Genomic DNA, 22,387 nt, shown 5'->3' with positions numbered 1-22,387 from the left:
GCTGTGAAACCTATATCATGTTCTATTTCAACTCAAATATACATCCTATAGAAGGTCTGCAGATGACAGAGGTAACTTTTGTCGCAAGTGGGATTGCCACTTCATGAACTATCCTGTAGGCTGGTGGACCTTTAGCCATGGGTATACGAATAGCTTATTCTTCTAAATCTTAAGGATTTGGTAGAGAAGGATGCTTCTCTCCTCAATTGGTGTAAGCATGGTTGGTTTTGGGATATGGTTCAACCAACTCCCCATCCATTGCCAGGATACTAGATTTTCAAACTTGTGCCTACAAATTTAGAAGATAATATCAAGTAATTAGGACTTAAAGAATCTACTGGCAAAACTAAAACTAAGACGATTGCCAAATTACAAGTCCCCCACAACAGCACCAAAAACTTGTTGGTCCCAAGTGCACACGCAAGTGTACATGGTCGACGAATGAGTGACGAATGAGTAAAATAGCATTTTACAAGACAAGTACCGATCCCATAGAGACTTGTGCTAAAAAAATTATCCAATTCTAGTTCAGTCTAAATATTAAGAACAGAATAAAGTAACCAAAAGTATTTGAGATTTATAAACTGAAAGTAAAGTAAACAGTACGGTAATTTAAAGGTTCTTGAACAACAATGGGAAGAAAACCATGGTTAGGGCACTATGAACAATCATACTAAGCTTTGTAACTTCGTTGGTTAGGTTAATTATCTTTGTTGTTGGTCCACTGGGTTGATATTATGACTATGACCTTCCAAACCTCTAATCAACTATATAACTCAGTCCCAAAACTATATTATTGAGCGGGGATGCAAGAACTAGTTAAATGCAATCATATTTCATCATATAAATGAACTAAACAGGTCACTTAGGTATATTCCTATCCTAAATGAGAATCATAACTTCATTCAATTCAGAGATTACGATCCCATTCCTTGTATCCCACGTTCTATCCTATCATTTATTCTTCCAAACTCATGATAGAATTATGCATATATTATAAGGGTATAAAAACATAAAAGATTTAACACAAGGATAAATAAACAAACAAAAATGAAAAATAACCGAAACTAATTCAATTCATAACAAGAATGATCATATTCTTGGTCCTAAACCCAGAAGAGGGTGTTTAGCCACTCATGGACATACAGGTAATCACAATAGATTAATCCATGTTATAATCCATAAATAAACTAAAGTATATGAATAAAAACCATAATTGAATCCTTATCCAATGTACATCAGAGCCCCAAGGTCGTCCAAGGTGAATAGAAAAGAATAGAAGTGTCCTATTTATTCTTGGGCAACATTGGCCATTTTTTATTTGCCTCCGTGTCTCGCACTTATCACGGTGGATAGGTAGCATGTCATGCTGACATCACACCTATATACTGAAATTTACATTTTAGAATGCAACCAATGTCGTTCCATGCCCTTAACATGGTGTCTAGGGTCCATGGCACGCCAATGAGTCTAAATTTTCCAGATTTTGTAATTAATACTCCATGCATTTGGCGCTTCATCCCTTGCTTTGTGGTTACTTTTTCTCTTGATTTCCAGCATGTATATCATTCATATATCATGTAAATTAACTCCTCAAACATCTTACAGCATCAATCACAACAAACTAGACCTTAAAATTCAATTGACCCAACACGATGAACTAGAAAGGAACACTGCTCAAGCTAAGAGTACTAGTTTTCTCATTGAAGTTCAACTTAATGTTTTGACTAAAAAATCATTGTATAAACACCTTGAACATTGTAATTACATAAATAACACTTAGATGCTCATTATTACAAAGACTAACTCAATAAGCACTAGAGAATGCCTAAAAACTTAGCTAAATAAGTGTAGATAACAAACTTAGGTGCATAAATCCACCTTAGATAAAATATCCCTAGCACAAAGTTTAGTTGAAAACTTTCTTACCGATTGTGTTTTCATATGGGTTTCCACTAGGTTCAACTTCAAACGACCATATCTCCTAGAATATAAGGAGTTATGTGAACCATAACCAATAAAAATTCAATTTCTCTAAGTCCTATTTCCAAAGCAACAAATCGTTCGTCAATCCAAATTTGGAGTATAAAAAGTTGTGACTGTTTTACAAAACACTGTAGGGATGAAATGGAAATTTCAACGTAGCAAGAATTTTGGTGGTATTTAAATTAGTGTTAGCTGATTTCATGTTTAAAATCCAAAAACTTCATTCCCAAACTTCCATGACCCAATTTACAAGTCGTGATGGTACCTACTAAATCTCGCCAGTAGGTAAGCCAATACCATAACCCGGAGCTAACACAATGGGTTAATTCGGTAAGAAATGCCATCTTAGGCAAAATTCAATGAACACAAGTTAAAATATAAATAAAGTGCTCTAAAATTGATTAGAAGTCATCATAAGATACCAATCCCATGACCTGGTAGAGCCAGTACAAGAGTATCTAATGTCAATACAACAACCAAAAAAACTTAAAGTATAGTCATTACATCTGTCTTAAATACTAAAGATGTAATATAAAAGATAGAGGGAAAATGCGGGACTTGAACTCCATCATCTCACCCTATCTTTGAAAGATCAACCTCGTTCGAACTCAGATAAACGATGGCAACTAGTTCTCGGATTTGCACGAAAAGGTATAAAAGTGTAGTATGAGTACCAAAATAACGAGTACTCAGTAGGAAACATGATCGACTAAGCTAAGTCATGATATACACATGTTATAGTGCAAGATAATCCTAAGTAAGTCAAGTTACAGAATTGGACCTGGATCATATCCATCATAACTGTATATAATAACTAATTAAACCAAAATAACAATATCATATCTGGCATCAACACATACTAACATCGTCATGCATAAGAAATAGACAATTCGGAACCATAACGCATCACAAGTCATATACACAAGCAAACATAAGAAACAAGTTGGCACCCATACGCCAACTGGTGCATAAAGTAAAGAACTCATCACCGCATCCCATACTATGGGAGAGTAGACCCAAAAGATATAATAATAAGGAATTTAACCAACAACATATCAAAATTTCATCGTTATTCCACCATATTCCACATTTATCATCAATTGGATATTTTACCAAACTTGCATTAGTTACCAACATTGACCATATAACTATATTCCATAATATTAGCATCATTAGTTACTATCATCCATACCCATTAGCTGCTATTTATTAGCTAAACAAGGATCATTAACTAGAGCATTAGATTTCTAACCATCATATAATATAGCCATTTGTTAGAAAACTATTGCCTAAATTGACATTTTAATAGGCAACATTATTTAACAAACCAATATTTATCATTAACATTACTCCCAAGTGAATCCTTATTTTACAACTAGTTCTCTCTTACCAATAAGTCTTACTCAATCAATTTAATAATATCCATCACGAATCCTTAGTTATCGTTAATCATTAATTACACCACTTTATATGTATTTAACACTAGCGAGATATGGCCGGTATTCAAATGTCAACAACCTACCCTTCTTATATATAAACTAGTGTATATACACATGAGCTTATAACTGCCAGACTCAAACCTAGAGTTGTACACAGAGTTACATCAGTAATCATCCTCCGACATTTTTGGGTATATTATTATAATCACCCTCTGTCCTTGCCATATGTCATCATCAACATTAAAATATCTTTCAGCATTGCCGGGCATCAATATCATCATCATAATATCCTCTGGCCATGTTGGGTATAAATATCCTCACAATAGGCAAATTTGTATCAATAGTAAAAGACAAGCCCCACAAGGGCTTAAGTAAATGACAAGCTCGACGAGGGCTAAAGTAAAGTACAAGCACCACGAGGGCTAAAGTAAAGAACATAAAAGAAGAAGCAAGAAGAGCAGACCTCCAGGATCTTCACTAAAAGGGTGCAGTAGGGGTGAGTATGGTCTACTTGTACTCACTAGGTATCAACTGGGCAAAGTAGAAAGTAAAGCATATAAAATAAACATTATGGGCACGTCACTTGCAATCAGAACATGTCCCAAATTATAGCCCACACCATACCCACTAATAGTTCTACAATATTAATGTATACCATACACAAATATGAAAAAGAAGCACTGGTATACAAATATCGATAATACAATTTGGAAAGTGAAGTACACATCAACAGATATCACATTAAAGATAATAATACAAGACAAAATGATCACAATATATATGAAATACATTGACAATGATAATGATGATTATGTAAAGTGTAGGTTGATGCACAACCTCCATTTACACCTACCGATTTGTTCTCTTAATGTAAGAATCATGGGGGGTTTATCAATTAATAGTTAATCCAATATCACATTCCAATATTCATAACCTCTCTGTAGCAAATACATCTCTAGAGGTTTTTTTAAAATGTCGTATTTTCCGTTAAAAAAACTAGTATATCTAGTATTTCCATGGTGGTACCAATGTTTCATGAAAATATATGATTTGAGGATGTAATTATCGCAACCAACTAAAATGAGAATTTCAATATCTAAATAATATCCCTCAACATGAGCCAAAATCCATTGAATATATAAGCAATCCATGGATCCAATGTAATTATATGTCAATTGAGTGAAATACACAACAATATACCATAGATACTATGTAAGTTTCGATTTAGCCTTTCTCATTAGAACATATACAACAAAATATACATACATAAGGACAATAGCATCGTACCTTAGGCGGTCTCACATAGCACATAATGTCTCATATCCTCGATATAACACAACATAGGCACAAAACAATAGTAAATCAATTTCCATGAGTAGGTCCAACATCCATAAAATAGTTTTTTATAAAATTTAACTGCCTAACACAGTCTAAACAAAGTTAATCCATAACCTATCTCAAATGTCATAAATTAATCCAAAAGGTCTTTACCACGAGGCCTTCACCTTAAAAACAGACCTGGAATCACCTAAAACACACAGATATTAAATGTATTCATAAAAATATACCATGGATACTCATATTTCTTATTTTTGAGTTAGGGTCGAAATGGACCTTCAAAATAAGTTTTAGAAAAAAATGGGAAAAACTAGAATTTTTGGCTAAAAATATATTTCCCATGATTAAAGTAACTTATAAATTAAAGCCCAAGTTAAAATGATTTAAAATTGTGTTTTAATTGAAGAATTACAAATTTTAGGTCTATCAAGCAAAGATCCCAGAATTCCACCTTTGAATTCAAGTTTTAAAAGGATCTAAATGAGAAGAATCAAAGAAAAAAAATTAAAATAGGGATTTATGCTTACCCAATCTTAAATATTGAAGAAATAACCCAAAAACTCAAGAAACCATGCTCCTAGTTACAAAAATGGTGAAAAATAATGAAATTGAGGGATATAACCCACCTAGGCATCACCAAAGCGAACATCGGGTAAATTAAACAACCAGGTGTCTCTTAAATGATACCCGCCTCATCATTTAAGTGACAAGCACCTAAGAAATTGGAGAATCATTTTAGCGATACCCCCAACTGGTTTCCAGGGTGCTTAAATAACCAAACATCCTCCTAAGTTGATACACCAGCTAAGTGGTGCACGAACAATAGATTTGAAGAATTCTAAGTCTCTACAAACACCTCAATATTCATCCATAATCCTAAGAACATAAATGAATTATGCTACTGGGCTAAATTCGATATTCCAGACTTAATAGTGATATCATATTTTCAAAAAAATTATTGTTTTAACAAAGTTGAACCCTAAACCCAATCTCACCACTTTCTAAACCGAGGATCAAAATAAGATACAAATATAGTAAATCCACACCTATACTTTTACTAGCCTAAAATTGATGTTCCAGATATTCTGGCACAATTTATTCTGCCATCCGATGCACATATAAATAAATGTTGACTATAGTCAACTATAAAACCTTTATAACCACCAAAAACCATAGCCTCACACACATTAGACTTACATGCATTGAGAACCATGTCTATCATGCCCACACTTTATAAATACCACAAAGCAACCATCGGAGGTATAAAATAGTAAAATTACACAGAAATGAATAATTCACAAAAATAATCTAAAATCAAGTCATTACATTGGCATTAACATGAAGTCTCCCACAAACTATAGTAATTGCACGTAACCATTACGTGCATCGACAAAAGATCTTAAAAAAAGCAAGCAACACCAAGGTTGATCTTACTTTTCTTCATGTTTCCATCACTTAATTTAAACTTCCTAAATCTAGGCTATGTCGTATGGGCACCTCAACACCAAATGAACCAGAGGTATTTCCAATAACCCATCACAATAATTACATCAATCACAAGGTTTGGGTGAATCCTGACTATATAATAAGATAGAAGAAATAATACTCAAAGTCAAAACATAACAATGTCTACCTATTTCATAAATATAAACATATTAACAAATATGCCCAAGTCCACAGTCATCCACAATAACTCTATACAAACCAATGTTTAGAAATAAATATGTCGGATAGACCCCCAATAATAGCTAAGCCAAGTCAAAAGGAGACTATGTTTAAAGATAGGGGACCAAGAATTAATGTCTTTCTAAATAAGGAAGCTCGCCACTCTGAGGTCAATACATGAACCACTTCAATCACCTAATCATTGCACAAGAAGAGAAGATAATGCTTCATCCCCTATGTATCATGGGGATACAACGTCAGAAAATATTTAGCATATAATTCAAGGATAAGAATAAGATAGCATCATTATTCAACAACAAGTCAATATAACATATTCAATCATATTCGCACACTTATCCTTACATATAGGTATATTACTTGCTAATAAAAAAAGCATGGCTCAAAAACATTCTTAAACATTCATCCATTAGACATAAAGTAGGAGATTCTGACCCTCCACACTTACGGATTCAACCATTTCTCATTATTCATAGAACTTTAATGATATTCACAAATTCATTACCCAATTACTTTAACCACATACACAATCATTCAAACAAGGGTGTAGAACCACATGCACAGTCATCTAGGCAAGGGACTCCAACCTTATGCCCATTCGTTACACAATGGACTCTAACCTCATACCAAAGGACTTTAATCGTAATATATTTTATTCGGTGAGGTATATTAACCTTAAGAGACTCTTTATAAAAGGGGATTTAACCTCGAGAAATTTTATTGGGAAAGGGACTCAAACTTCAAGCCATTTCATAATGCAACGGACTTCAACCACATGCCATCACAACTATCATTAGTTGACATTGTGACTTTAACCCTTTGCCCATGCATCAATATTCATGCCATACAAATCTTAAGGACTTTAACCATTTAACTAATTCAACACTATACATGACCTTATGGTCTTTATGGGAGCCTTCATTGCTCAATCATTTCAATAGGTCATTTCCTTCATTCAATTCATCATACAATTTAATTCATGGTCATAAAGACCCTCACAAACTATGCACATTTCATAAGAAATCTTACACCATACTTTAGTGCAACCCACAGTTCAAGTACATTATAATCTTTAGGGACTTCAACCCCCTTATTAGTCAATTAACCCAACATAGTCATAAATTATACAATACATAGCTCACAACAATTTTAACATACGATTAATCAATCATTCATGGTTATTGGTCCATTACCCTAGTTCAAGACATCACCAACATACGACTAGACAATTCACTTATGTATTTTCATAAACACCTTATGTGCATACCATTAACAAGACTATTTTTATGTTAGAAATCACAAAAGTTATGGTTACTCAAGAACCTTATGTTAAACCACATATAAGAAGCACCCAAATATGAAAATATCCATCAATGACATGTATAAACATAAGTCTAAGATCGAATCAACATTATTCATAATTAGGCAACAAAACCCTTTTCATTTGATTTCAAAATCACCATGTACACTTTCAAATCCATGTGTAAAATACATGGGTTTAGAGTTATTTCACAAGGTGCCTTCGACAACTTGATTCACCTAAGCTACTTGACTTTACTTTGCTCCTAGATAAACACCCTTGAACCCTACCCTCCATTTTTTCACAAATTATGTTTAAGAGAGAGTTTTGGATGTTTGATCTACTCAAAATATGTTTAAGGAGGCCTTATACACTTATATATTGAAGTGACTTAGGGTATAAGAAAATATAAATAACCAGAAAGCCCTTAGTTAAGAGTGGTAAAATAATCCCATGTAGGGGTATGACTCACCTTACGAACCATACCCTAGGGTATGAGTGGTAACCTAATTCTTACCCTAGGCTTTTCCTAGGTCACTCACACTGTTAAGGGTACGATCACACACCCTTATGTCATATTAAAAGGGTATGACTTATCCCTAAACTATTATATACCTACCGTACCCAAAACAATTCACTAAAGATAGGATTTTTCTCTATACGATCATGTTGGGTATGACTCGTATACTTAGGGTATGATTGAAGAGGAGGATCACTCATATACAGGATAGTATTTTGTCCTCCTAGGCTAATCAAGGTACTAGAAGGGATGAGAGAGTAGATACAACTCATATACCAGGGGTATGATGAAATCCCCTAGTCGTACCCACCTAGGGACATCAAATGGAGATTTTTTTGATTGTTCAAAGTCTAGGTGTTTCAATTCTCCCCCACTTGAATCATTCGTCTGCAAATGACGGGTAAACAAAGTAACAAACATAAGATAAAATATCATCATACATAAAAAAAAACCTTTAAACAAGTTGGAACAAGCATACAACCGGGATATAAGACACATCATGCTCATTATCAATAAATCATTCAACTCATAGTCTTTGGGACTCAAACCCATTTTTCATTATGACACTTGTTCAGTGTAAAGAATAGGGACTTAAACCCTTACTTATCAACAATCTCTCATTTCACAACATAGGGACCTCAACCCATCAATTTATCAGGAATACTTGCTCAATTTAATGATTAGGGACTCAAACCCTTTGTTTAAAAAAGAGATGAATCGACTCAAGATACTAGGGATTCAAACCTATCTCACCAAGTCACACATAATTTCAAAGCATTAGTGACTTGAACCCATGGCATATCAAGGCACCCTAATATCAAACATTGGGGACTTCAACCTATTGTTAATCAAAGGCATAAATCTAATCAAAGAGATCCAAATATAACTCCATCCCATGTTTTCAGAATGGGAAATAATTGTGGATACTTGGGAGTTCATGTCCTCTCCCACTTCCCACCTAGCTTCCTTGGACTTTTGGTTCATCCACTTAAACTTCACTGAAGACACCTCTTTCATTCACAACTGGCAAACTTGAGATCCAAGATCCACACTAAGATCTTATCATAGGAAAAAAATTCTGATATAACAACATACCTCAAGGGAATAACCAATGATGGATCACACACATATTTCCGCAACATAGAGATAAGGAAAATTAGGTGTCTGTAGGTCATACTAGAAGGCAACTCAAACTCACAGGCAACACTTTCAAACCACCTCACAATCAAGTATAGTCCAACATATTAGGACTAAGTTTCCCTTTTTTTCGAATAGCATCACTCCTTTCATGGGAGATTCTTTCAAGAATACCCAAATAATAACAAAAACAATAATAAACGCAGTGTATTCCTATAAAGTGGGGTCTAGGGAAAGTAAAATGTATGTAGTCTATACTGCTACCTCCGACAAAGTAGAGAGGTTAATTTTGATAGACCCTGACTCAAGATAAATAATAATTAACAAAGTCATAATGAAATATGAAGCAAGATGGATGGCATAACAGAATTTCAAGAATACACAATCACCAGCACTAAACTCTTAATCTCGTTGCCTCATACAACATAGGACTTTGGTGACTTTGAGTGGTTATCAACCTATCATAAAGCAGCTTTACCTTTTATAAGGTTTGATGAACTAAATCAGGGCCAAGAAATTTACCATCACAATCTTTGTATAACCCAATAGGAGATCTATATCTCCTACTATATAATATATCAAATAAGGTCATGCCAATACTAGAGTAGTTACTATTATTACAGGAAAACTCAATCAAAGGCAAATAGTCATACAATTACCACCATATTCAAAAACACAAGCCCACAATATATCCTTTAATATTTCGATGGTACTTTATGCTAGCCCATCTATGTTTAGGTTGAAAGAAATACTAAGGCATACTCTAGTACCCAAACCCTTTTGTAATGACTTCCAAAAGTAGGATAAAAATGGAGGACCTCAATTTGAGATAATTGAAATTATATCACCATGCAACTTCACGATCTATGCAAGATACAACTTAGAATAATCTTCCACTAAATAATTAGTTCTCATGGGAAAGAAATGAGTGGACTTGGTCATTCTATCAATAATGAACCAAATAAAATTATATTGGTTCACAATTTCTTGGTATAACTCAACGGTACTTATGTACTCAACTTTCACTTGTTGACACACCATACACTTGGCCACATGACTAGACACATCATTCTTCATATTGCCCTACTAATTAAACTCTCTAAGATCATGATACATCTTGGTGGAGCTGCCATGTATAGCATACCGAGATTCATAAGCCTCAGTCATGACCTTTTCCCTCAATCCATTGATGTCGAGAACATATAGCCTAGCTTGGTATCATAAGAAACCATCACCACTAATCAAAAAGTCTATAACATTATGTTAACCCACATTACTACTAATTTTCATAAAGTCGGGGTCTAATATTTGCTTTTCCTTTATCTTAATAGCAAGAGACTATTGAGATATTATATGCTTAAATGCACCACCATCCTCAGAGTCCGCAAGATGAACTCCAATATTATCCAAACGGTAAATATGCTTTACTAATTTCCGCTTATCCTCATCTACATGGGCAAAACTTCCCATGGACAACGTACTATGAGAATCAATGACTACATTTACCTTAAAGGGATGGTAATAAAGACTCATATCATAGTCTTTTAACAATTTGAGCCACCTTCCTTGCCAAAGATTTAACTCTTTTTGGGTAAACACATATTGGAGACTCTTATGGTTAGAAAAGATAACGATAATAGCCCCCTAAAGATAATCCTGCAAAAAGTTTAATGCCAAAACCACAGCTAAAACCTCTACATCATGAGTAGGGTAGTTCTTCTCATGAACTTTCAATTGCCTAGAAGCATAGGCTGCCACCCTACAATGTGATAAGTGGTGATTTTACCACTCGTTTGCACCAAACATTTATGAACACTCCCATGCTCTATATTAGGAACAAAGACATCAACATGATATAAATGCACTAATATTTATATTTTTTAGATATATAGTTAAGTAGGTGAAATAATATGTATTAAAGATAAAAAAAAGGGATAAAATAAAAGGAAATAGAGTGCAGCAGGAGACCTCAAGCAGTTCAGCCTTAGTTACTGTGACTACAGTCCTTAGGCTACGGTCCAAGTCAGTTAAGATAGTCAGCACAATGTGATCATGGAGAACATCTATGGTTGTATAGCCGCAATCATGATTAATTCTATGCATTTTTGGTTCAACGGGAATATGACCTAGGGTAGTTTAGTATAATTACATAGACGAATCGTAAGCCATATTTAGGAAAAAAATCTTTGTTCTTTGGGTATTTCTTACCTTATAGATATCTTTGAATTGAAATCAAGAAACCATAATTGGTAAAGTGTTTAACTAATTCTTGAGGCTTGATTTCTCAGTAATTTTGTGACCAATGATGCCTTGGATAATCCTCATCGTATATCCCTCTTTACTTTCTTCATGAGTAGTTAAGTAGTTTAGTCTTGGGAATATGTTGAACTAAAGTGTAATTGCGTGTGGGTGTTGTTGTATTAGCATGAGTCTTAGTTGTTGAGTATGGATTCCACCATTGCTTTAATTTATGAGTTAGAAATTGTAGGTGAAAACCCTAAATCTGCAAATGGGTTTGACGGGTGAAAACCCTAAACTCTTGAAACCCTTATCATCCTTGAAAGAGGGTTATAGGGGGATAAGGGAATGGTAGATAATTGAGCCTATTGTTTACTACCTTTTGCAATTTTTGAAATAAGTGTATTTGGATGGTAAATCATGTCAAGAGCATAGTCCTAGAAATACGAATGCTTGATTGAGGTTTTGGGTGATTACGAATTGCTCACTTGTTAGGTGTTTGAAAAAGCCAATGGAAGAAATCATTGTGGTTTTATTGAAATAATGATGACAAAGACTTTCGACCTAGCCTATCTGTTAGCTAACAACTAAGCTTCATGTTAAACTATTATCTTCCCATATGTTTTACCTTTGGGTAGACATAATCTCAATATCACCTCAAATCTTTATTTTAAATACAAAAGTATCAAATACGTTCATTGTTAATAAAAAATTAATACAATAACATCCCTCAGTTATATTTGGCATGTCGTGTTTCTTATCATTCCGAGTAACCTTTTAGTAATAAGAGCACCCATAGGACTTGAAATTTATAATTTCTCCTTGTGGATTCGACCACAATTCTAGTTGGGGTAATGACAATGACCATTTTTCCCCTCAAATATGGAAGTGAGTTGAGCATTACAAAAATGGCACCATTGTCGGGGAGTTGAATATAGATTTCACTGATGCGGTGTGATTCTTACATGGGAATACCCCGGGAGGTATAATTTACTTAATTTATTATTTTTAATTTTTGTTAGGTGATTGAAGTATTAATGGAACGATGAGTGATAATGTAAGCAACATAGGCCCATTTGATGGTCCCCTAGATGACAATAGTAAACTAAATAAAGTAGGACAAACAAGTGCAATCCGTATCCCACCCACTAATAGGAATAAACTCTTCCATATGACTAGCGTCATGCTTCGTATTTTGCAAATAAACGAATGGTATGGGGGGGTCAAGCTTTTGAAGACCCAAATATCCATTTGAATAATTTTGTGGAAGTGTGAGCGCAATTCAATATATTACACATTACTCAAGAATCCATTCATCTATTCCTATTCTCATTCTCACTAATGGGTGAGGTCGTTTTATGGGTACAGTCACTTCCACCTAGCTCAATTACATCATGGGATGAGCTTACTGCGGTATTTCTTGGTCTATAATTCCTAGTATCTAAAATGCTTCAAAAGTAGGATGAGATTGTGAATTATTGGCAAATGAATGGAGAGTCATTTTTTGAAGCTTGGGAAAAATTTAATGGAAAATTGGACCAATTCACTAATCATGATTTCCCGGATAAGATGCTTCTTCAGATATTTTATCGAGCCCTTGATCCATTAAACAAAACGGTGGTGGATAATGCAGCGAATGGCTCCATAGTGAAGATGCACCACTATGCGGCCTTTCTATTGATAGGAAAAGTGTCAAAGTAAAACTAGGGTTGGCATATGCGGGATACCAATGTTCTCAAGATCCTTTTAACTACCTCCATTGTTGATAATAAACAAAGAAAACAGAATGAAGAAAAGGACAAGGCCATGGAAAAAATGATAACCCAACTTGAACTCTTGACAAAGCATGTTATGGGTGCACTCGAGAAAGAGGTAAATGATGTAGCATCAAAATTATATAATGTTGATGAAGAAGAAAAGAAGTTGTATGAGGAAATATAGTATTTTGCTAACTACTCATGGGCTTCCCACCATGCCTATCAAAGGCAAGGTAGGAATCAAGGTTTGATGGACTACTAGTGGGATAGTGATTAGATAGATATGGAGCATGATTATGACCATTATTCCCCCCTCATGATGAGATAATGCCAAGGAATCTAGCATCCTTGACTGCAAAAAGTTCAATATCGAAGATATGTTAACAAGTATCTTGAATAGAGTGGAAGGAATGAACAAAACGGTTCGTGAGTTAAAGGATGATTTCTCCATACTTTCCCAAACTTCGGTGTCTCACTCCACCTCTATCAAATAATTGGACACCAAAGTCAAGCAAATCTCCATGCAACTCAATGCCCTAGAGGTGGACTCCTTAGTAGCCCAATTGCTAATCCAAAAATTGATGCTAAAGTTCTAGCAATTGTCACAATGAGTGGAAAGACACTTGATGAAGCCTCTAAAAGAGGCTTGAGTGAGAAAATGACCAAAGCTAAATAAAATAAGGTGTTAGCTCAAAATCAAGAAGAAAATAATGAGAAGGAAATCGATGAAAGTGACAAAGAAGTGGTTGAGATTAAAAAGGCACAACGTGAAGCAAGGACCACAATCTATGTTTTTCCCCCATTCCCTCAAAGATTTCATAAAAGGAGGAAGGTGACAAATTAAATAAGTTCGTGGAAAAACATAGCAATCTATTGATAAACATTCCATTACTCAAGGCGATCCAAGAGATCCCGAGATATGCTAAGTTAATGAAAATTTTTATATCCAAAAAGAAGAGTGTTGAAGGTGACACCATTGAGGTCACTCATGGTTGTACTTCTATAATTGATAGTAAGGTTAAGGAAAGAGGACCCCAGAGCATTAACTATTACTTGTACAATTAGGATGCATGATTTGCTAAAGCCATATGTGACCCTTGTGCAAGCATTAACTTAATACCTTTTTACATATACAAGAAGCCCGAATTGGATGCACCTACACCAACCTTTATACGACTTCTAATGGTGGACCGATCTATCAAAAGGTAGGCAAAATTTTTGTTTCATGTCCTTATTAAAGTGGATAAGATTATATATCCAGCAAAATTTGTGGTATTGGATCGTGAAATAGACCAAGAGGTACCTATAACACTTGGTCATCCTTTATTGTCAACTATAAGGGACATTATCGATTTAGAGTTTAGGAAATGAAATATAGGTTGTAAGAGAATGAGTCTCTTTTAAAATTTACAAGACAAAAAAACAAAATACAAAAGCTTCAAGTGGTATCTGTGGTGGATATTTAAAGTAAGAAGGTGAATGAGTAAAATCTTAATGACCCACTTTGAGAGTTGGAGAAGAAAATCTTAATAAGAAAATCTTAAGGCGCTATGTAATAGAAACCCCATAAATGCCACAAAAGTGGCTCGTATCCTTTTTGTCATGTTTTTGCTGTATAGATGTTAGTTTTTTATCTGAATAATTCATGCATTTATGGCACTATGGAGTGCATTGGATGAGCTAGCAAAGGGGGAGGTGTGCAATTTTGCATTGAAAACTGAACAGGGGAAAAATTGGTACACATTGAGCAAAGAGGTAAATAGGGGAAAATTAGTTACCATGATCGTGGTCCCCAAGCATGATCACAGCTCCAACGTGTCTGTGATCATAGTCACTTAATCCACTTAATCCCTAATTCCCCCCATTTTCCTCAAACTCCCTCTTAATGATTGTACTATCTAATGTCGGCTAAATTCTGGCTATGTTTGTGAGCACAACAATAGCATCCTTACATCCCTCTTGAATTATAATTATGTTAGGTATCATGAATCCATTCTTTTATTTTATTAAAATGGACCCTACAAAGCCTGATTAAGATAGGGCCTAAAGTTTTGAGTGCTATACTTTCCATGTTATCATACTTGGTGTTGGTTTGGTATTGGCTAATTGAATAAGCATGTAGTTGAACGAGTTGCGCACACTAAGTGTTTGACACCTTGCCCAAATGAATATTCAATAGTGATATTTGTATTCGAAAGGTCACTTTCAAATACTTATTCGCATTGCTAAATTAGTCTTCATATGCATCCATATTGTAGAGCATGGTAGTAGCCTAAAAACTTGAAAGAGATGTTTATGGGCTCCAACATACAAACATGGGTGAATTCAATGAAAGGGGTATAAATTACAAAGTTGGTTAGCGCACCGGCTATGCCCTAGAAAGGAAGTGTTTTGGGAAAAGACTAAAAGAAATATCTCCATGAACAATTTCACTTTTGAGGCTCAGATATGGTTTCCCATTATTTATAGCCGAGTCTCTCCTTGCACTCACATGACAGTAGTCCTCGATCTACATGCTCAAATGGTTTCTTGCATTCTAGACGGCATCCCAATGGATGTTGGTAAGCTTGTGGTAAATGAAATGGATAACTTAATGAAGCAAGGTGGTACGCATCTCTTCTTCCCCTCTTTGATTACTGATTTTTGCAAGAGCGCAGGGGTTGACGAGTATGCTAATAATACATGGGTGCGTCCTGGTAATCCCATCTACTTCTTGAAGATTTGAGAAGAGGGAACTACTGGCAAAGGAAAGAAGTGAAATATTTACTTGGAAAAGTTAACATCTTATTGAATTTGAGTCTCATAGATCAACTACTAGCGGACCTCTTGAGGAAATTGGAGTTGATATTGTAATGATTAGGGGGCTTGTGTCTAGTTTGAACCAAGGACCGAGAGAGCCTTCCACCACATATTATTTATATCTATCACATAACGATTATGAGAAGTATAGAGACGACCAAAATAAGCATGAAGCTAAAATTGATAATCTAGAGAAAGTCTACTCCTCTTTGGCGGATTCATACTGAGAATTTTGTATTACTCATGAAAATATTATAATAAGATAGATAAAGAGGGCTGAGTCATTTATCAAGATGTGGAAAAGGGTGAAAGGCCTATGGAAAGTCCTAAAAACCAGAGATAGACTTACTTTCTCTTATATGGAGAGTGATGATGAGGTCTCAACTGAGTGGACTGATCTTAAGAAGAATGGAGAAGGTGCAAAATTTGAGAGTGAAAGAAGCCCTTGATGCAGTTTTAGGGAGCACCATTATCTCTTTTTCCCTTTATTATTTATGCAGTGGGGACATTGCTACCTTTTCAGTTTAAGGTGTCTCCTTATTCATTTGGTTTGGGATTGTATTATTGATATTTTTGCATACTTTTCTGCTCTTTTAATTTATTTTTGGGTTATAATATTCAGGAACTCTAATAGTGTCTATATTTTCATGGATTAATTACTTTGTTCTTAGTTTGTTACTTTACTTAAGTTTTAATTAATTTTGCTTTTCCCTCTAATAGACTGAGTTACGACATTCTTAAGGGTAAAGTATTGTGATTGGGTTTTTAACCATAGATGTAGCGGAAGTCTAAGTACCCTTGGTATTAATGTATTGGGGATCGCATTCATACCCATTGGTGAACTCTTAGACATGTAGGTGGATTCACCCATATTAGAGAAGCAATGTGAGATAATAACATAGGTTGTTGTAATGATTAACCAATTATGCACGGTGCGAATGTAAAACAATAAACCCCCTCCATCTAAATTTTTTTATTGAAAATTTGAGGGCATGGACGTGAGCAACCTTGTAACAAAACTTTTCCTCTCTCTATGACTATGAAAATTTACTTTGGAAGAATAGTAAATACTACATCTTTGTCTTGAGTGGGAGGAACAATTCACTCCCCTTTATGAAATTCTCATGCCATTTGTGTGAAATTATTTGTCAACATCTCACGTGTACTTGTACCCTCTATAACTTTCCTTATTAGTCTTTCAAAGCTAAATTTTGATTGTGCTAGGTTGGTAAAATTATCATAGGCCATATTGTGACATTGGAAGCCTGCTTTAGCCTAAAAATCCTACCAATATATATGAGTTAACCCTAGTTATCCTCTTTGAGCCTTTGGACTTTTCTTTGGAAAACACATTATAAGCCATGACCATTCTATTTTTTCCTCCTTTGAACCCTACCCTCTATGAAATCAAGAATATAATATGATGCTAAAATTCTAAGTTAGGGGTGGTATAAATTGAAAGAGATATTGTTGGGCCACTAATTCATAAGAAGGTGCCTACGAGCTTAAAGATAATAACTAATTTTAATTTGAAGAAAGAAAAGATCCCACAAAGGAAAGAAAGACATGATTTATGAACAAAAAAGAGTAGAAAAGAGAAGAAATAGGACTGTGGAAAAACCAAGAAAACACAAAATAGGAAAAATAGTATATGAAAAGGAAGTGTCCCAATATCAAAAAGTGAAGAGTGTAATCTAAAAGTTCATGGAGGTTTTAGCCGTATTGTCCTAAGTTGATATCCTAAGCTACCCTAAACCTACATTACAAGCTCAAAATTCCTTTGTGATTCCCAACCAAGTGTGGTCATTGTAGTGGTGATTGAATATAGGGGCAAGCCTATGGTATGGTACTAGCTAACATGATGAATTTCTTAAGAGAAAAAGTGTTTTCACTTAAAATTCCTTGTTGCATGATTGGTAAATAGGTGTGTGAAATGTTCTTTCTTTTAAGGAGGCATATGAAAAAGTTCAGGTGTGTGATTTTGTCATCTTCTGCACACTAATATAAATAGAAGTATATAATGGTTAAAGTCAACAAATCATACATTTCTAGAGTGTTAGTGGGTGTTACATGGTTTCTCTCCAAAGTCTAATTCATCTTTCAAATAATCCATTTTACCTAGGGATATAGTTGAAATCATTTTTCGCATGTGCAAAGAGCTTTTTGTGGTAGCAATCAAAGTTAAAGTCATCATGATCATTAGGTAATATAATAAGGGCATAAATGTGAAATTGTCTTATAGAAAAAGGTGGTGTTGCATGAGGACAAGAAAATTTTTAAGTTGGTGGTGTTAATGCGTGGTGATTTTACCACTCATTTGCACCAAACATTTATGGACACTACCATGTTCTGTATAAGGAATAATACATCAAAATGATTTAAATTCAAAAATATCCACATTTTGCAGGTATCTAGTATATGAGGTGAAACAATATGGATTGAAGCTCAAAAAGGGATCAAATAGAAGGAAATGAAGCACAGATGGAGACCTGAAGCAGTTCAGCCTCAGTTACCACGACCGTGGTCCTTAAGCTGTAGTCGCGGTTATCATAAAGAGATATTTAAGCACATCTGTCGTTGTACAGCTGCAATTACGGTCAAGTTTGTATGATCAAGGTTTAATGGGAATATATCCCAGGACAGTTTTGTAAAATTACATAGACAAATCCCAAACCATATTTAGGAAAAAACCCTTTTTTCTTTGGGTATTGCTTACTTCTTAAATATTTTTCAATTAAATTATGAAACCTTAACTGGCATGTGTGTAACTAATTTTGGAGGCTTGATTTCTTGGTAATTTATGAAGACTGAATGCCTCGTATAATCCTCATGGTATAGCCCTCTTTACTTTCTTCATGAGTAGCTAAGTAGTTCAGTATTGGGATTATGTTAAACTAAAGTGCAATGGTGTGTGGGTGTTGTTGCGTTAGCATGAGTCTTAGTTGTTGAGTATAAAGTCCACTATTGCTTGAATTTATGAGTTTGAAATTATGGATTCCATCTCGTATAGCCCATTACTTCTATATCAAATTTATGATTTGTCTTACCTACTCGCTGGATATAGTAGGTTCCATCATGACTAATAAATTAAGTTGTGACAATTTAAAATCAAAGACTTGGTTTCACTGGTATTGTTTGTACAAGAAAAAGTGTCCATTAGAGTCCTGCAAATCAAAATAGTTATGTCACTTTCTTATCATCGAGAGGCTTTAGGATATTTAAAAGAGTTCACTTCTTCTTTCACTTATTTTGTGATAAGATTCAAAGTTGGTTTCCAAAGCATTCCTTTGGTTCTCTCTTTTTGAGGGATACAACACGTGCTAATGCTACACGAGATGAGGGTCCCACCACTAAGCCTAGGGAGTCTACCACTGTTCATAGATGACTTAGAGGTCTTAGATTGCCCAAGTATGTGTCCCCAGCTAGCAAAAAGGAGAGAGGGCCTTCACCAGACCTATGTCCTGGTCCAAAGCCAATGTTTCTTCCAGTCCAACCAGTGCTGGGCTTGGGACCAACCTGGGCTTCACCGAGGTTTATTTCTTCTATTGTACTATAGAATGCCTTTTTTTTTCTTTTGGTATTAGTTTGTGGTGTACCATATAATGGTGTATAGTCTATAGATTAGAATGGTACTAAGATAGAGGCACAACTGGTAACTTTGGTTCCTAGAGTTGAGGTCCTTCCAACACTGGTAGTTACTCATCAAATAGTTGTACAACCTACTATGTCAGTCGAGGAGCAGAAAATGCTTTGTAGATTATTGAGATTGGCTCTACCAAGTGTTTTTGGTTCACCAAGAAAGGATGCATATGAGTTTCTAATTTCTTGTGAGGATAGGCTCTATAATATGGGCCTAGTTAAGACTCATAGTGTAGATTACACTACTTTTTAGTTTGACTGGGCATCTCAACATTAGTTGAAAGTATATCTTGATTCTAGGCCTGTTGGATCTTCCCTTTTGACATATGCCCAATTCTCTAAGATCTTCTTATAAAATGACATGCCTCACAGTCTTAGGGATAATTTAAGAGATTATTTCTCAAGGTTAAAAAAGGTCTCCATGACTGTTGTGATGTATGAGGCTTTCTTTTATATGTTATCTAGGCATGCTAATTCTATTCTAACTACTGAGTATGAGATGGGTTCAGTTCTTTGTTTGTGGAATAAGATTTCCTCTTCGCATGTATAACAAGAGATGGTTGTTGTTGATAGGTCTATGGCTTATGGAGGAGATATATTTGAAGGACCTATGATATTAAGGTAGGTTCAGTGGAAGCCTTAGAAGTTCTCAATATAGGGGAAGTGGTTATTAGAGAAAGTACCCTCCGTTCATCCATATAAGTGGCTAGTCTAGTAGATCTGTTTAGGACCTACATCAGATTATGTTGGAGGTCCAGTCTGGCTATAGTGATTGGCTTGGTTGGGTTCATGGTCGATGTTGGAGGGATTCGTTTTTTGGCTATTCTAGTTATGCCAGTTCTTCCAGGTCAGTCGAGTCTTTTGGTTTTGGCTCTGCGCCTAGGGCATGTTATGGTTGTGGAGTTCTTTGTTATTTCTTTATAAAGTTTTCTAGTCGTGGTGTAATAGTTCTTTCAATTCATAGTGTTCTACTGACTCAGGAACTTTAGCCCCTAGCTAGATCGTGTATGCATGGTAATAGAGGTGGTCCTCAGGGATTTTGTTTAGGTTCTTAGTTTGGTAGGATAGGAGGTCATTCAGGAACCCAGCTAGGTGGAGTGCTTGGTCAATTATATATCCTACTTGCCATTATCACATCTACAATTTTGGTGTGCCACTAATCAACTTTTCCATTATTTTATCTGGGATCTAATTATTTTTAGGTGTTTTCTAAATATGCCCCAAGGTTAATGTTTTCTTGGGATTCCTTATAAGTGGCATTACATGTATTTACCCCATGGATGATTCTTTAGTAGTAGACTGAGTTTTAGATCATGTATTGTGAGTATTGCAAAGGTTGACTCTTAGATTGATCTTATTGTATTAGATATGGTGGATAATTATGTGATTCTGGGCATGGACTAGTTATCCTACTATCATCCAGTCCTAAATTGTTTTGACAAAACCGTTATCGTAGTCATGCTTAGTATACCCCCAATCATGTGGCAGGAAGTAGTTAGTGATGTCACCCAAGTTATACCTCCAATGAAATATAATATGTTCATTGGTAAATATAGTAAGCCAACAGAGATTGAGGTCGAACCCATAGGGAATCGATCGAATATCTCTCACATATTTTCTTAAGTTGATAAAAACATACAAAATGTAATTGTGGGGATTTTAGTGAGAATAATATGAAGAGTAAGAAATATTGGTAGCTTTTGGCTTGAAATTAATCGGAGATGAATACAAAGATTGTGTTCCCCCTAACTTCATAACTCCGTAGACTTATTGTGTTCCATCAAACAAACACAATGATTTCCAGACAAAATCTGACAAGATATGCGTCAAAACCTAACTTGTGATACAACTTTAATAAATTCCATTCTTCACCTTGTGAGTTGATACTCTTGTCTTTCTAACCCTTGTATTTAGTGTCACCTTTCTAACCCTTGTCTTTGATCCTAATTTAACTATCTCTTTTTGAGTGTCAAGTTAATTAGATGAGAGTTGGTAGCGTCAAATTAATGTTGTAAATTTTTTTCTAATCCCAACCTCTCTTCGGAAGATGATCTCTAATACAGGCAAGTTTATAATTTCTGCATTAGTTAAGAAAGCAATAAAATCGAAGATGATCACAATACATACATAAATACTAATTTTGATGGACCTCACACTTCCTCTAATTTGTTATTCTTCCAGGGTTCCCATAATCCTAGTTAGGTAGTTTTGCCACTCATGTTTGCAAGAACATCCATACAATTAATCAACTAAATAATTTGAATAGTTTTATCATACTTTAAAAACAAAATCAAGAATTTTAAATGAAAAATAAATTGTAAAAACTAAGAACAATGGATTCTAAGATCAAAAGTCGAATCCCATAATCAATACAATGTTGAAAATATAAAGTGTGTGTAATATTATACAAAAACATCAAATAAATATTTATAATTTCAAAAAATAAACTATAAAACCTAACAAAAGAATAGGAAAATTAGGTCAGCAGTGGCTACGCCTCAAGCAATGAGTAGACAACCATGATGATGACTTATTGTCAACTCTATTTCCT

The sequence above is a fragment of the Capsicum annuum genome, chromosome 9, assembly GCF_002878395.1.
Source record: "Capsicum annuum cultivar UCD-10X-F1 chromosome 9, UCD10Xv1.1, whole genome shotgun sequence".
Taxonomy (NCBI): domain Eukaryota; kingdom Viridiplantae; phylum Streptophyta; class Magnoliopsida; order Solanales; family Solanaceae; genus Capsicum; species Capsicum annuum.
This window is presented reverse-complemented; position numbering follows the sequence as displayed.